Here is a 16,936-nt window from a genome sequence, read left to right on the forward strand (position 1 = left end):
AGTTTTTGTATGAGGTTTGTTTGTTTTGTTATATATGGTAAGAGATGCCTTCTTAGTGGGATTACACAATAGAAAATAAAAATTCACCATTTTATGAAGACAAAGTTCAAGAAATCATATTGAATTTAAATTATATGTGGAACATGGAGATAAATAAATGAAAGACTGTAGAGAATAAGAGAATAGATGAAAGGTGGCAAAGGACTCTAGTATGAGAGCCATACTTTCTGACCAGCTGAGCTGTGTGTGCTATTTGTAAGGTACCTAGCGTGAAATTGTGAAAAAGAATTCTGCCTTTTCTGTTCTGTCTTCATCTCTTAGTTTCTTTTCCCCATGAAGTGTATGTACGTGCATGCTATCTGAAACAGGCCAAAGCAATCAATAAAACTAATATTAATGACTGGATAAGCCACCATTATAGTCTGCCACTCATCAATCTTGGCCTTTAGCCTTAACTTTCTCTTTATGGCTGTGGATCAGTAGAGGATTCAGGCACATAGAATATATGTTCATTAGGCTTTTATTTAATTTGTGCATGTAATTGCCTGCATTGTAAGAAAATAAGAACATGCAAATAAGCAAAAATAATAACATCAACCATAACTATACTCTGTTAACATTCTATGTTTCTACGCCTATGCACATACATAAATAATGTATGAATGAGTGAACAGATGATAAGTAAATGAAGCAATAAGTAAATAAATTAATAATTAATAGAACAAACTGAGAAAATCCATGTGTGTATGTGTGTTTGTGTATTTAAGACCTATTTTTAAATTCAAAAATAAACTGTAATCATCTCTTAATGCCAGTAAATATAGAAATACATTGTCATTAGGATACACTTTTAATGGTAAAGGAATCACACGTATTTTCCAATCTGCAATCTAGCCATCTGTTGCTAATGACCTGATTTTGATTTGTTGCATAAAAAATACACAATTCTTTGTAGGCCTTTTGCAATATTACATAGAGTAAACTACTCAAAATCCCACATGTTTACACATTTCTCTTCATTGAATTCATAGTCTAAGAGTCAGCAAACCTTTTCTGTAAAGGGTCAGATACCAAATATTTTAGGCTTTGGGAGCTATACAGTCAATGTGAAACTTTTTTACTCTGCTATTGTAGTGCAAAAGCAGCCAAAGACAATACATGAATGAGCATGGCTGTGTTCCAATAAAACTTTACAAAGTTTTAATTGCCCCTTCCAGTAGGGTGATTTGGCCCAGTTTTAGCACCCACTCCCGTTTTGCCAATAAATCATGACCTTGAAAGAATTTTGCTCGAAATCACAAAGCTAGTTAAAGACACAACAGCTGCTAGGATACGTATCTACTAAAACCTAACTCCAGCATTCCTTTTACATCCTAAAACATCAATTTTTATTTTTGTCCTTCCCCAGTTCCAATTATAACAGTATATCACCCAGAAGAAACTGATAAATCTTTATCATTGTGTTTACGGCCTTCCACAATCTGACCTTCAGTTGCCTTCTAACTTCATCTCCTACCACAATCTTCTTAACTCTGCCCCAGAAACCCTCATCACTTGGCTCTTCCCCAAAAATCTTCAGGCATGCCTGCCTCAAGGATAGATAAACACATGTCTCTCTCCCTCACTTCTTCAGGTGTTTACTCAAATGTCACATTTTTAGTGAGGTCTTCTCCGGCTGCCATGTCTAAAGTTGTACACGTCTCACACATATAACAACACACACACAGACATGTTGTATCTCCCTTCTTGCTTTATTTTCCCTTTTAGCTATTATATCAGTATTCTTTTTAAATGTGTATTCCTCTCACCAGATTACAAACTCCATGAGTGCAGGGTACAGAGAGTTTCATCTGTATTGTTCACCAGTAATTCCCAGCACTGTGTCTGGCATACACTGATTGTTCAGCAAATATTTTTATAATGAATGAAGGAATATAAACATTTGGTTGATTTACAACTAATCTTGAGTGCTGAACATACTGAAATTAATCTTCAAAGTAATTTTGTGTATTTCCCTTAAGGTCCAAAGAAAGAGTTGGTTTTGGTACAACCATTGTGTGTGTGTGTGTGTGTGTGTGTGTGTGTGTGTTTGTGTGTGTGTGATATAGTTGAAAAAATTTTACCGTCAACCTTAAAAAATACTTGAAGTAGGCCAGGTGCTTAAGCCTGTAATCCCAGCACTTTGGGAGGCCGCGGCAGTGGATCACCTGAGGTCAGGAGTTCAAGACCAGTCTGACCAAAATGGCGAAACCCCATCTCTACAAAAACACAAAAAAGTTAGATGGCCGTGGTGGTGGGCGCCTGTAGTCCCAGCTACTTGGGAGGCTGAGACCGGAGAATCACTTAAACCTGGGAAGTGGAGGTTGCAGTGAGCCGAAATCACACCACTACACTCCAGCCTGAATGACAGAGCGACTCCATCTCAAAAAAAAAAAAAAACAAAAAAAACAAAAAAAAACTTGCAATAGTAAAAAATGATAGAATGGCAAATTCATTCTGAAGCCTCACTAAACTCTAATTATTGAACACAATTCTATAATCCTTAAGAAGACTTACCTGAGAGTAAAAAGCCTTACTCCTTGAATTTTGAAGCCATATTTTGACATGTGTAAACATTACAGATTAATTTGAGAGATATAGGAATTTCAATCTTAAATTTGGAAACTAGTCCTGAAATGTAAATGAAAAGTATTGCAATAATATGAACACAATTAGGCCTTCAAGAAGAAGAGGCATGCTGCAGAAATCACTATGGAATTTTATACCCTGAGTATTTTGAAGGCAATTTCTGGCATCCCTCTTAGATTCTTCCACACACCATATTTACATTAATTACACTAAGAGACATAATTATAACTCATGGCTAATTTGTTTTTAAAAAGAAGAGAAATAACCCACAATAAGAAGCATGTTAGAAATAACACTGAGAATATAATTTAAGTATTAGACTTAAACCACTTAGTACCAAAATACGGGCTTCTGTGTCTAAGCAGGTTTAAATCTACATCATTATAACATGACTTGATTTGCCCAAACAATAAAAGACTAAACTTCCTCAAGAAGTGACGCTTTAAAAGTGTATCTGTTTTCCTACGTGTGCTTTATTTAAGTAAAATGGTTAACTGCATTTGAATGTTTTCCATTATGTACAATTGCACTTATGAAAAAGATTCATCAATGATTATGCTCAATCTTAAATAAAATAGTCAATAACTTATCCAAATTAAAAGATAAATTTTCAGATATGGAATTAGAATATTTTGGCACTAGGTATGTGGTACAAAATTGCCCAACTCATTGATTTTTTTAAAAAAGTTGTTCAAGATTTTGAAGAGGTTTTAAACAATATCATAATGTGTACAATATAAAAGAAATGATTAACTTTAAACTTATAAAGTAATACAATTTTAGAGCCTTGATTTAAATGTCATTGTGCTATGTTTATGAAGATTAAAATGCCAGGGTATTTTATTTGTGAAAATTTTATATTTTATATTTTCACATTTGATAATATAATATTAATGTTTCTGTTTAGATCTAATATATTATAATCATAACCATATTTATCTTCAGGATGTTTAGTCATGCAATAAATATAAATACAATACATACCAAAGTTTTATATTGTGGGAACATGCTCTAAAATGAACCGATAGTCTTGGCTGCCTAATACGAAAGTTACCATACATCTGACATCTGTGCACTACAGTTATGTCCTTTTCCTAACTGAGCCATTTGAACTATTGGTTGCTGCTTGCTGCTACCAGAAAACTCTGGTATTTATCCCTAAATGGAGGGCCTCTTTTCCTCATTCTCAAAATTTAATTTTGAAAAAAATTGCTCTCCTTAAATATAGCTGCTTCTCAAACTCTGGTGATGTCTGTATGTGCATATTTAATTAACGGAATCCCTGAGAAGTCTGGTTAATGGAAATTATATTTATTATCAGAATGGGTAGATTATACTGTAATTCCAACACTAAGATAGTCTTTAAAAAGCTATGTATAGTGCCACATATATGTAAATGCCAAATATAGTGGATATTCAGGGAAAAATGAATATAAATTGTGTGATCAGGTCTGTGCTTCTTTAACACTTGAAAGTGTGGTGCTTTAAATTTTTGTGGTAAAATGACAAATAATTTCATCTTTAAAATGTAAGAAGGATGTAGGTTCATTTTCTGTTTTTTTTATACCCAATATAAGAAACTCAGGGTGATGAGCATTACATCAATTGAAAGTAGGTACATGTTAAAAATTATTGAAAATATGGAAATAAAATCTAAGGCAAACTTCAAAAAATTCCTTAATAAGCTGTAATGGCTATAAATCCATATGGTTTGAATTCAAAACTATCAGAATAGATTTAAAAGTAAAATAAAGTTCAACTATTTAAAGACCAAAGGGCCCTTATCATTGCCTCAAAAAGGCTAGGTGAGAACACTGTGTAAAAATGAACATTCTTCAAGTTGTATACTAAGGGTGCTGTGTATGGATGTTGAGACTAAAGGGCCAGAAGTGGTGCATCTTGAGACAAGTCCCACCATATCCATCTGCACATCACCCTCTGAATAGTTGAGATGGTGTTTGAAAAATTAATGTAATCTCAAGAAATGAACTTGATTGGTTTAAAGAGAAATGTGTCTCCCACCCACTGCACCTATCATTGATTCATTTAGGAATGAGCATGTGTCCCAATTCCCAATTATGGCCAAAGAAAGATGAGAAAAAGTTTCTTGCAGACTCCTGGAAACAATTTCCCTAATTCTCAAGAGATGACATTGGGAAGCCACGTACTTCTTCCCACTGAACACCAAGAATGAGTATAATGTTTCTGGCAGAAATAACCATAAGTACACTCAATCTTAGGATAAAGCCAATTCTGCAGGTAAGCAGATCAAAAGACAAAAAGAATCTGGAATCTTTTGATATTTGAACTGAAGAACCAATTAACCCTAAAACCAGGCCTACTTCTGGAGTACCAGTTATGTGTGTCAAGAAATGTCTCCAGTAAAGCCAATTTGATTTGTGTTTTACCTATAGTATCAGGCATTGTCACTAACACAAAACTTGGTAGATATTTGACTCAAGGATAAAACTAAGCATCAGTTTGCCAAAGCTAAACTCCATGAAAGAGAAAGTCATAGTAATAATTTAGAAGTATCTGTAATCTATAAAATAAAGGATAATGTGAAGACATATTTGCATTCTTCTCTATAGATAGTCCTGAAAAGCTACTTAAAAACCTACAGCTGCCATTCAATCCTTAAGTGATCACCAACTCTGTGATTAATTTCTACCTGGGATTTAGTATGCAGATTCAACCTTTAATTGGGTTGTAGGGATAATTTCATGCTTTAAAGTTTGAACTCTGCTAGAAAACCTCTTTGAAGATCAGCCAAGAAGATTATGATAGTGCAAATAACTTGCAAAACTTACAGCTGTCCTGCTGAAGTTCACACTGAGCAAGCAGTCATTTTCTCAATGTGATAAAAATCAGATTTCATTGAGGATCACCTTCTACAAGTTATTATATTCTCATTTCTAAAATAAACTAATTTCTCTATTTTTTTCTAATTTTCACAGCATTGGAAAAAAGTATGCTTTCCTCTTAAGCAAACATGACTCTTACTAAGAATGAAATGCTCTTTTTACTTAGAGTTGGTAGCAACCCAAGGAAGTGGTTTTACACACTCAAGAGTTGCTATTTTTTTCATCTTATGTAGAAATGGTTGGTTATAATGTATTATGATTTCTATTAAATGCAAAGCTCATAATGTTTTTTTAAGAAGTAGTATATATTTTTAAAACATATTGTTTTCAGGGTGAATAAAATGTATTTTTATAAAGATTGCATTTTTAACTATTTTTATGACTACAAAATAATTTTCAAAAATCATTCAGTTTTGAAAGCCAAGATTGTGTGAGTGAAAGAAACTACTGTGTAAATCTAGAGTAATTTAAATATAATTAAAATCAATAGGTCAAAGTAAACTTCCAAACACCTTAAATTATCAAGAGTATTGTCCTTTAACTTGTGTCACATATTAAAAATAAAGTTGAGCCCCTCAATTCATGTTTTAAAATAATGATTAAAAGACAATAAGTTAAAAATTAGTGATTCTTGTTCTTCATAATACAAATACAAGGATAACAAATGACTGCCTTAAAAATGAATCATTTCTTTTCATAAATAAAAATATCAGATTTTGTACACACATTCAACTTTCAGTGATGGCATATGAACATATTCCTACCTGTAATTTATTTTTAAAAATGATTATTGGAGACCAAATTTATAAAATTTACTGTACGTAGAAAAACAGCAATCAAAGTATATAATGACATTTGACCCTATTATTTATTTTCTTCTCACAGCTCCAAATATAAGACTTCATTAAATCTCAGCATTTATATATCACTAATATAAATAACTTTGTTCACTATCAGTTACCTGTTCATATTAGAATCTTTTTTTAAAGGGGGAGAGGCATTACATTTTGTAAAATACCCGAGCATTGTCTCATTTTCATTAAAAAAATATTTTGGAATTCTACCTAATTAGTAATGTCATCTGCAGTTCAAGTAAGCATTGGAAAAATAACTTGAAGAACTATTTTGCATTGTAATGTTTACATCTAATGCTTAGGAACACTGATTGTGTAAATATGAAGAATAAATATTAGCATGAACAATTGTATGTTGCCTCTTTTATTAATCAATTAAAAATATCATTTTGATGTATCAAAATTAATATTAGGAATACAAAATATACAGGTTAAAATACACAAAAAAATTTGAGTATATTATTTATAATATTGCTGAAATCGATAAGAAAAGAACAGTAATTTGCATAAATATCAGGCTAATGTTATTTATTCACCTTTATGTGCTGTTTGTTGCTCTGCCCATATTGGTCATAAGTTCCATACATCATTGCCCATAGGGAAACCAAAATTCACCTGCATACAGAATGGCTGGAAGTGGTTGTATATTCCCTAGCCAGTTTTTCTGGGTGAAATAAATTACCACATACTGTTATCAAATCTATGATATTTACCTCAATAACACCACACACTAACCAAATAATTGAAGTAGTTTACACACACATTTCCAACATAAATAAATTTTTAGACATTTGTTAAAACGAAAAATGTATGGGTACTGTAAAAAAAAATGAAAATTAAAAACAAAGGAAAACACTGGCCATTTGTGTAGCAATAGATATAAAACGACACTTCTTAAAAAAAAATCCCCAATAAGCATATAAAACAGTGCTTAACCTTAATCTGCTAAGAAAAACATGATCTTCCATACTAGCAAAAATATAAAACTTTATAATGTCCAGTCTTGGTGAGGATGTAGGGAAGTAGCTATTCACTTACACTATTGGTAAAAGTCAAAATTGGTGCCATACATTGGGACAGACTTTTGACTAAATAGCCAATCTTTAATAGTAGTGATTCTTTTACCATGCGTTTCCCCAGGGAAATCTTTGCAAAATTATTCCTAAATACATGTAATAAGCACACTCATTTCAGTGTTGTTTAGCAAAAAGTGGAAAAATTGTTAAAAATTATTGTTCCTTTTGCTTCTTTCTTCCTTGAGTGTAAAGCTGTATTTTCCTCTTTTCTTTCATTCATCAAATATTTAGTAGAATGTTTACTCTGCGTCAGGTATCTTTTAAATTCCTAAGAAATCATTGCAGTGTTTTATGTACTTGCCTCAGTAAAAAATTTTTTTTTATCCTGGCCAACATGGCGAAACCCCAACTTTACCAAAAATACAAAAATTAGCTGGACGTGGTGGCACACGCCTGTAATCCCAGCTACTCGGGAGGCTGAGGCACGATAATCACTTGAACCCCAGAGGTGGAGGTTGCAGTGAGCTGAGATCATGCCATTGCACTTCAGCCTGGGCGACTGAGGGAGACTCCGTCTCAAAAAAAAAAAAAAAAAAAAGAAAACAAAATTTGTTTTAACTTATTTTTATTTTGAAAAGATTACTTTGGCTGCTGTATTATTTAGGGTTCTCTAGAGGCACAGAACTAATAAGATATATGCATATGTGAAAGGGAGTTTATTAAGGATAATTGACTCACGCAATCATAAAGTAAGGTCCCATGATAGGCCATCTGCAAGCTGAGGAGCAAGGAAGCCAGTGGTGAATCAGTTTGAGTCCCAAAACCTCAAAAGTAAGCAAGTTGACAGTGCAGCCTTCAGTCTGTGATCAAAGGCCCCAAAGCCCCTGACAAACCACTGATGTAAGTCCAAGAGTCGAAAAGCTGAAGAACTTGGAGTTTGATGCTTAAGGCCAGGAAGCATCCAGAATGAGAGAAAGATGAAAACCAGAAGGCTCAGCCAGTCTCCTCTTCCATCTTCTGCCTTATTCTAACCTCGCTGGCAGCTGATTAGATGGTGTCCAGCCAGATTGAGGGTGGGTCTGCCACTACCAGTCAACTGACTCAAATGTTAATCTCCTTTGGCAACACCCTCACAGACACACTCAGGAAAAATACTTTGCATCCTTCAGTCCAATGGAGTTGACACTCAATATTAACCATCACAGCTGTGGTGTGTATGATAGATTTGAAGAAGCTGATAATGGCACGAGGACAGAAAGAAGTGGGAAGGGTAGTTATACAAAATTTAAACACTGGAATCTATGCATATAATAAAAAGGAGAAGGAAGTTCTACACATTCTGATTTGGACAAAGCACCATACTATATTAATGTTGTGAAAGTAAAAAATAAATACACAGACATGAATGTAAAAATATATAAACATTTCTTTCCAGGAAGGGTAAAGGAGGAAATAGACGTAAAGATTAAAGACACTGGGGAAAGCTAGATGTTTATTTTTAATTTTAAATATTTGCTCAGTGCTCTCATTCAGACAGATTTTTAAATTTATTATACAAGTTTCTTGTATAACTTTTACTAAATTTTGCAGAATTAATTAGCTTTGGATTATAGACCATTTTATTTTCTCTGTATATTATAAAGTAGAAGTATTATATTTACCATTTAAAAGTGTTTTCTCCAACTTATTTTGTTCTTACCATTTGGTTTGAAATATTTTACAATTTTTAAGAATGATTTAACAATATTTATTTAGCCTTCTTTTTCCTTAACTTTTCTTTCCTTAATAAATAGGATTAACAAGTTTAAATAAACAAAAACTAAAAAAAAAAAAAACTAAAAATCAGACATTTTCATTTCAGTTCCATTAAAAGGTTTGATTTGTTAAATCTATGGCATATTTACTTTCAAAATGGGGCATATCCTTTTGCAAGAATTAGATTTTACACGATCCCAATAGTCTGACATTTCAGATACATATCTGGAGTTATTTTTGGATGCAAAACCCAGGACAACATAATAACTGTTTTTGGTTATTCTATCTCACTACAATAGAAGGGATTGGAAAAAAACGTATGAATCAAGGTAAATTTCATGTTTTGAGAAAGATAAAATTCTAATGAAAGGAACAAGGATATTGGCAAGAATGCTTTCTGACATATTTTTTAGACTGTTTTAAAATTAACTTCATGCAGTATTTGCCCTTTTCTGACTGGCTTATATCTCTTAACATAATATCTTCAAGATTAATCCATGATGTAGCATGTGTCAAAATTTCTTTCCTACTTAAGGCTGAATAATATTTCGTTGTATGTATTTATTTCATTTTGATTATCCATTTATCCATTGATGGACACTTGAGTTGCTTCTACTTTTTGGCTATTTTGAATGGTGCTGCTATGAACCTGGGTGTACAAGTATCTGTTTAAGTTCCTGCTTTCATTGCTTTGGGGTATATATTCAGCAGCAAAATTAGTGGATTCTATGACAATTCTATTTTAATTTTTTTGAGGAATCACATGGCTATACAGGTATATTTTGTATTATGTTTATTGTACCACAATAAAGAATGTAATTTCACATTGATGTAAAGATTCTGATTTCACTGAAAGTCCCCGAAATTCTGATTCTGCATCAAGGAATTGCTGCCAATTAAACTAGTCTGTCTGCTGAGAGTAAATTAGTTCTATACTCCCCACACAATCTGCACTGACTCATCTCTGTCCTAACTTGTGCATCTTTCAATTATATAACTTTTACCCCACACTAGCCCTCTCCACATACTCCTTCATTGCACATAAAGCTGTGCAACCTCATTTTCAGGCCCTTTTTTACATAATGAAGGCTGTGCCACCTCATTTTCAGGCCCTTTGCTACTGATTATTGTGTTTTCCCAGGTTGGAAATAGTTTAGAAGTCAGAAAGTCCAATTTCTGTTTCTGCCATTTACTCAAATTATGACTTTTCACAAATCACTTTACTGTTCTGTACCACCATTTGCTTATTTATTCACTCTTTAAAAAATGTATTGTGCATCAAGTATTTTGCCAGGAACTACTCCAGGTGTAAAGAATGTAAAGGTATTGTGACATGCCCTTGCTCCCAGGAGTTTACAGTTAGTGGGCAAAACTAGCTGCTCAATATCTTTGAGAAAGGGCTTTGAACATTTTAAAGCATTAAATATGTGAGATGTGGTCAATTTCTCACACTGGCTCCTTACTATGCTTAGAACACTCTCGAATTCACATAGCAAATAGGGAAACGAGGTCCTAACCATAAAGTGAAAAAATAGCATTCTTTACTTGTACAGAAAAAAAAGTTATGACTAGCAATTTATATTTTTTAAATACAGAAAAATCTAACCCAAATTAAAAGTAGTTGAAATCTAAATTATTGGTCCCTTTCCAGGAGCCACACAGTTAAATTTACTGATCATTCTAAAAATGGGTAAAAATAAAAGGAAGGGCTGCATAGGTTTCTCTCCCTTTAATTAAAAAGGAAAACAACAAGTAGAAAAAATAATAAGGGAAATAATCCCTGCCTGATTTCAGGCTATTTAACATGCAGTAAAGATTCTACATTTAATCATTTTTGGATATTACCTTTACTGACCTCATACATGCCCAAGCTAAATAAATGGAGATTGTTCAATGACAACAATGCTGAGTATCAGTTACATGGTTAATATCCCACCATCAAAGAGCAATTAGATACCCCCGTTATCTTTGTCTCAAATACTCTATTAAATAATGCAAAATAAGCAAGTCCTGATCTCTATTAAAATGTAGTAAAATAATTAAATAGTTTATCAGGCTTATTGCATTTTCAGCAAATAAAGATTCCTTGCCATTAAGAATCCAAGCTATGATGAAATTTTGTAATACGAAATAAGCAAATATTGAACCAACTTAAAAGATAATATGAAAAAGCCTGTTGGGGAAAACAAACTTTCAGTTGCATCATTCAACAGAGAAATATAGACAGGCATTTGCTACTGGTTTTCAGTTTGAAAACTTTCAAAATTATTTGAAATGATCATTAGCATTTCTCTATTAAAACAATAAAATATGCATTAGTTTTAACTAATGTTACAGTTAACTAATTAAACTAATTCATTGAATAAATGTTTCCTGAACATGCACTATGTACCAGAATGAGTGCCATATAAGCTGCTGTGGAAGCACAGGACAAATGCCCAGGGAAGGCTTCCTAGAGAAAGTCTCATATTGAGATTAAAGAAGAAGTTATATTGGCAAAGTGAGAAGAGTGAGAATATGCTTCAAACACACAAATAGCAAGTACAAAGGGCAAGAGGTGAGCAATAAGAGACACACCTTAGAATTAAGAGTAACTCAGTATTTGAATACTGAAAAGGCAAGGGGAAAATTATTTGATAGATGAAGGTGAAGAGTTGATAGATGAAGCTGAAGAGTTATTAGAAAGCCAATCAAAAAGAAGCAGGCTTCTTTTGTTTTTTGTTTGTTTGTTTAGCTAAGTGAGAATATGCAATATTTGTCTTTTTGTGCCTGGCTTATTTCACTTAACACAGTGTCCTCCAGGCTCATTTATGTTGCCACAAATTACAGAATCTCATTATTTTTATGGCTGAACAGTATTCCACTGTGTATATTACCACATTTTCTTTATCCATTCATCTGTTGACATTTAGTCTTATTCCTTATCTTGGCCATTATAAATACAACTGCAATTAATATGGGGGTTGCAAGTATCTCTTTGATATACTGATTTCATTTCCTTTGAATAAATACCCAGTAGTAAAATTGCTGGATCATATGGTAGTTCTAGTTTTAGGTTTTTAAGGAATCTCCATACTGTTTTCATAATGGTTGTATTAATTGACATTCCCATCAACAGTGTATAAGTATTCCCTTTTGTCTGCATTCTAGCCAGCATTTGTTGTTTTTTTGTCTTTTTGATAATAGCCATTCTAACTGGGGTGAGATGGCATCTCAATGTGGATTTGATTTGCATTTCCCTGATGATTAGTGATGCTCAGCATTTTTTCATATATTTTTTGGCCATTTGTATGTCTTTTTTATTTTTTTATTTTTTATTTATTTATTTATTTATTTTTTTGAGAAATGTCTATTGAGACCCTTTGACAACTGTTTAATTTGAATTTTCTTTTTCTGTTGAGTTCCCTGTATATTCTGGATATTAGTACCTTTTTGGAGACATAATTTGCAAGTATTTTCTCCAGTTCTACAGGCTGCATCTTCACTCTATTGAAGATTTATTTTGCTGTACAGAAGATTTTTTTTGTTAAACATGGTCTCGTTTGTCTGTTTTTTGTTATTACCTGTGCTTTTGAAGTCTTACCCATTAAATCTTTGCCTATGTCCTAAAGCATTTCCCCTCTGTTTTCTTCTAGTAGTTTTATAGTTTGGCATCTTACATTTAAGTCTTTAATCCATTTTTAGTTGTTTTTGTATGTGGTGAGAGATAGGGGTCTCATTTTATTCTTCCGCATATGGATATTCAATTTTCCCAACAGCATTTTATTTTATTTTATTTTACTTTAAGTTCTGGGATACATGTGCAGAACATGCATGTTTGTTACATAGGTATACATGTCCCATGGTGGTTTGTTGCACCTATCAACCCGTCATTTAGGTTTTAAGCCCCATATGCATTAGGTATTTGTCCTAATGCTCTCCCTCCCCTTGCCCTTCACTCCCCCACAGGCCCTGGTGTGTGATGTTCCCCTCCTTGTGTCCATGTGTTCTCATTGTTACACTCCCACTTATGAGTGAGAACTTGCAGCCAACACCATTTATTGAAGAGGGCATCCTTTCCCCAGTGAAGGTTCTTGCCACATTTGTCAAAAACTGTTGACTATAAATACATGGACTTATTTTTATGTTCTCTATTTTATTCCATTGTTCTATGTGTCTGTGTTTTTTTTTCCCCCCCCAATACCATGCTGTTTTAGTTACCATAGCTTTGTAGTATAATTTGAAGTCAGGTAGAGTGATAACTTCACCTTTGTTCTTTTTGCTCAGTATTGCTTTGGCTTTGTGTGGTTTCATTGAATTCTAGGAATGTTTTTCTATTTCTATGAATAATATCATTGGTGTGCTGATAGGCATTATATTTTATATGTAGATTGCTTTGGGTATCATAGTCATTTTAACAAAATTAATGATTTCAATCCATTAGCATAAGATTTTTTTTTTCATTTTTTTTTATGCATTCTCTTCAATTTCTCTCACCAGTAGCAGACAGTGTAACCGTGGTCATTAAAGGATGGGACGTATAGAGGGAAGGGGAGGAGCAGGAGTGGTTGGTTTACAGGTACAAAGTTATAGCTAGATGGGAGGAATAAGTTATATTGTTCAGTAACACTATAGAATAAATATAGTTAACAAAAATTTAATGTATATTTTCAAAAGGTTAGAAGAGAAGACTTTGAACACAAAGAAATAATAAATCTTTGAGGTTATGGACATGCTAATTACCCTTATTTCCTCATTAAACATTGTGTCTATGTACTGAAATATCACCTGGTATCGCATAAATATGTGCAATTATTATGTGTCAACTAAAAATAAAAGGGAGAAAGAAAAGAACCTGTAATTCATTAGGGAGCTGTGACTTCTTCATACTGCAAAATAATTTGGGATCTCCCAAAGCATTTTAGATAAGAGAATGACTTAAGTGTTACCAGAATAATAAGATGATATGATTTTTTCCAATCATTTTTGAAATCTACTTGCTAACCTGAAACTAGTCATCTCGAATTGTGATAACATTCCAGTTTTCCATGGAGATGATCATGTCAGAGATATTGTATTAATATAAGGAAACTGAGTGTGTCTTTTTAATAAATTACTTCTTCTACCACACAAAGAGACAGTCAGAAAGAAACTGCAGGAAAGAAGCAGCCAAGAAAAACTGGATTTGCCTATGTAAGAGCTGGTTTAAAAAGCCAAAACAGAATGGAAAAAACATGTTTCCAGTATATGTATCTGGCATGTGGTAGGTGTTTAATGAGTACTTGCTCACTGAAGAGTACATTGGTGCAGGCTGTATAAAGAAGAAATTACATGGTAGACAAGAATGCTGTGTCATATGAGTATGCAAAGACCAGAGAGAAAGAATGGCTTTAAAAAGAGGAGAAAAATAGAGAAAGAGAAAGCAGTACTAAAAGAAAACTGGAGGAAAAGGAAAGATGATATCAGGATTTATAATTAGGGCAGCAAAGTCTTAGCAAAAGAAGAAAATATTGAGTTGATTTTAGGAGTTACAAACCACCTGAAGCATACATGAGAGGGCATAAAATAAAGGACCAGAACACACAAGTGTCCTTAAAAGCCTTACCAACTGACAAGAAAAATTATAGCAAGGAGGACCCAGTGCTTGAAATGAAGCAAACGTGAATACATAATTAAATTAGTTTAATGTAAATGAATAGAAAGTGTATTTTACAATGTTTCAATGAAGACATCAAATTTATATAAAATAACTAATCTTAGTTGAAGCTTCAAATTTGGATCCCAGTTCTGTCTTTGTTTCAAGTAGAAATATTTCAATCTGGTTATATTCTATAGGCATATTTATAAGCATCCTAATTCTGCTACCCAAAGAAGTCACAAAGACAACTTGAACAGTTAATTTTGACCCTGAGAATAAGGAACTCCACTACTCTCCTTTTTGTGTGGGCATAATCATTGTGGGTAGGCAAGGCACTGACGGGAGAGATGAGAGGAGAGAAAGAATCCTTCCTGCAAAAGGGCTATACTTGAGAATCACAAAACATTCACACCCTATTTTATACTGTAGAAACCAATTCTGTATTTAGAATTAATTAACAAAGCTCTAAATGACTTGTCAAATGGATTCTTCTTTTCCAGATATTTTTATACTATGTCCTTTTCAGGGCAATTCAAATATTGATGTTATTATCATGGTTTCTTTTATGATCTTTTATCAACTAACAACAGTCACTATATTATAAATTATGTGTTAATTAACTTTCATTATCTCATTTAATCTTTACAGTCTTCCCATAATGTAAATATTATTATTATTCTCATTTCAGATGAGACAAAACTCAACTCCATATCTATTTCTCTTCAACAACTATGCTGTTAAATCCTATGCTCTACTTCCTTTCTTCTATGTACTTAAATTTTATAGAAAGGCACTTAATCTTCTCTATTACAAAAGGAATTTAGCTGTATTTCATTGCTGTAGTCATTGAAGGACAAAGATAGTTGGGGTTGGGGTAGAAGTAAAGAGTTATTGAGATCAACTTTGCACCAGACCACACTTGGATGCTTTCCATACAGTATCTCATTGGATGTCCACAACAATCCAAGGAAACTACTGGAACTTGCTACATTTCAGAAATAAGAAAACTTATTTCATGAGTTTGTCACATGCTTAGAACCCATCAGTTACTAAACAGAACTGAAAATTGAGGGAGTATCTAACTTCAGATCTTACTAGTGAAATTATTGGTTTGTGTATTTTCTCCCAAGTTATTTTTGTCATGTACATTTCTGTAGAGTACTAAAATAAAAATGCACTCCTAAATATCGTAACTCCATATCCATTGATTACATTTGTCTAGTGTTTGTAATACTTTTCCCTAACAACATTAACTGAGTTCTATCCATACCCTGAGGCCTGAGGCCACTCATTCTCCATAGTTATCAGGTGTATTTATTTTTTATCCCACTGTACTAGTCCATTCTCACACTGCTATAAAGAACTAGCTGCGATTGAGTAATTTATGAAAATAAAAGGTTTAATTGACTCTCAATTCTGCAGGCTGTACAGGAAGCACGGCTGAGAAGCCTCAGGAAACTTACAACATGGTGAAAGGAGAAGTAAGCATGTCTTACCATGGTAAAGCAGGAGAGAGAGCAAAGGGAGAATTGCTACACACTTTTAAACAACCAGATATTGTGAGAACTCACTCACTATCATGAGAGCAGCAAGAGGGAAATCCACCTCCATGATCCAATCACCTCCCACCAGATTCTTCCCTCAACATTGGGAATTACAACTCAACATGAGATTTGTGTGGGGACATAGAACCAAACCATATCATTCCACTCTCCAAATCTCATGTCCTTCTCACATTTCAAAAATGAGCCTGTAGAATCAAAAGCAATTTAGTTACTTCCTAGACACAATGGAAGTACAGAAACTGGACAAATACTCCCAATTCCAAAAGGGAGAAATTGGCCAAAACAAAGTAGATACAGGCCCCATGCAAGTCTGAAACTCATCAGGGCAGCTATTAAACCTTAAAGCTCCAAAATGATCTCCTTTGACTCCATGTCTCACATCCAGGCCACACTGATGAAAGGGGTGGGCTACCAAGGCCATGGGCAGCTCCATTCCTGTGGCTCTGCACAGGATACAGCCCCTATGACTGTTTTCACAGGCTCGTGCTGAGTGCCTATAGCTTTTTCAGGTGCACAGTGCAAGTTGTCACTGGATCTACTATTCTGGTGTCTGGAGAATGGTGGCCCTCTTCTGTCAGCTCCACTAGGGAGTGCCTCAGTGGGGATTCTGTGTGGGGACTCCAATCCCACACTTCTC

This window comes from Macaca fascicularis, chromosome 5, assembly GCF_037993035.2.
Source record: "Macaca fascicularis isolate 582-1 chromosome 5, T2T-MFA8v1.1".
NCBI classification, from domain to species: Eukaryota; Metazoa; Chordata; class Mammalia; order Primates; family Cercopithecidae; genus Macaca; species Macaca fascicularis.